The sequence below is a fragment of the Typha angustifolia genome, chromosome 1 (genome assembly GCF_048772165.1).
Source record: "Typha angustifolia cultivar Huaian chromosome 1, ASM4877216v1, whole genome shotgun sequence".
NCBI classification, from domain to species: domain Eukaryota; kingdom Viridiplantae; phylum Streptophyta; class Magnoliopsida; order Poales; family Typhaceae; genus Typha; species Typha angustifolia.
The window spans coordinates 833,684-835,750 of NC_133239.1; positions in this window are offsets into that span (position 1 = coordinate 833,684).

The window sequence follows — 2,067 nt, forward strand, 5'->3', positions numbered from 1 at the left end:
TCTCTCGATGCAACTCCTTCCTCCTCCTTTGGGCTCCGCAGATATGGAGGAAATGGGGATTTGATATTGGGCCAGTAAAACCCATATCTAACGTGATAACAAAATCAGTTTTACTAAGTAATCAACTTACACCTCATCCAGCCTATCAACTTATGCTTCTAAAATCAGCTTATTATCTTAAAACAATTAATGGATGATATATAGCTAAGTGACTTTTAATTTGTGGAAACAAAAATATAGTTATATTTAGGGATAAATCAATTATAAATGTGGTAGTGCATTATTACATCTCCATTTTATTTCAACCGAGCAATAAATGTATTGAAGTACCCATTGAATACGTCCAAAGCATCAGTTGCATGGTAGTCTAGTCTACAATAAGTCTAAAGAAACAAAGTCTAAAATGAGACACTCAAAAGTTATACTCATATGTGGAATTCCAGACAAGGAAGGGGAAAAAGACTGAGATGCTGGACTTAGAAAATTATATTAATGGCTGTGGAATTCTAACACTAGGAAGAAGAAAATGGTAATCTTGGTAGGGATTATTCGAAATCTAATCTTGACTAGATTTTTCAGCAAATTTATAAAAATTACCATATATTTTGCCTTTATTATTATTAACATTTTATCATATGAATATTTCTTATTCAACCAATGTGCTTTGCTTAAAATGTCTCACAACTATTCAGCCCATTAGTTTTCTTGGCAATTAGTTATCATATAAATGAACTAAACTAACTATAGATGTAGAATGAACTTAATATGCTTAATATAAGTAAACTTTTAGATTAAAGTAAAATTAAATGAAATTATATTTTAAAGTCAAATTAATGGTTTTAATTCTAAAGTTTACAAAATATTTTCTATTCCATAATGATATGTTTTTAAAGTAATATTATATGTTGTAAGACGCTAAAAATTATGGAATTCCAAAGAAAGTGAGAAGAACAAGAAGGTAGACTTAGACAATTCTATTAATGGTTGTTAAATTTCAGCATCAAGATTTTCTCTAATCAAATTTAAAAGAAAATGACAATTTGATCTTGAGTTATCTGAACCTTAAATTGATTAGATATTTAGCAAAAAAGATTTAAAAAATGTTTGTAATTTCATGTATTTGATATAAATTTTTTATTAATTTTGAGCTAAGTTTTAAGTGGGGACCACACATTATTAATGATGGTTTAATGGTTGAATTAATTTAGCTCAAATTGTACTTTATTGTCAAATATTTACTTAGTCAAATCCATGAAGAGAAGTGAATGAAAATTGGCTCTAAAGTGGGTATCATAACAATGGAAAATAAAAAAAAAAAGTTTAGTACCATATTGGATATTTGAGAAATGTTAGTATGGTATATTAGATACAACATCAGAGAAGAAAACTTGGTTCATTCCTTCTAGAGTCGAGTCTTTAAGTTTGAGTCTGCATTCGAAGGAGAGTATAGCACGGTTCAGGTTCAATCAAGGCATTAGAAAGCTGCTTCCTTTCCAGCATAAGACAGTCGTTGTATCCTAAGAGACCGATGTCTACTGTTCTAGAAGCAATCGGTGAAGGGCGAATTGATCTTAAGGAGATAGTGTCCAACACTAGACTCGACTATTCAGAATTTTATTCTGTAATCTGTAAGTTTATTTAATTTAATTTGATCGAATTTTTTGTGACTCTTTGGAATCAGATTGTTACCTACAACAAAAAATACTCTATGTTTCACTTATAGTTTCATTCTCATTGCTCTCTCCATCGCTTTCAAACCCTTGAGGAAAAAAAAAAACCAGGAAGAAGAAGAAGAAAAGGAAGCATTAAGCATCATAGGCCTAGTTAATTAGGAGGCCTTGATTATTTTTAATTTTTAATTTAACCATGAGATGATGAGCCCTAAATCACGAAACCTCAAACAGAGCATCATGGTGTAGTCTAATAAATGAGTAGTAGAGAAGCTTGATTAATTGTATAGGATATACCCTGTTTACGTATGAATAGAAACACATCGATAAGTTCTTTGGAGGTAGAACACCAACTTCATCTTTAGTACTACCTTCCACTCCATGATGACCCATAAGT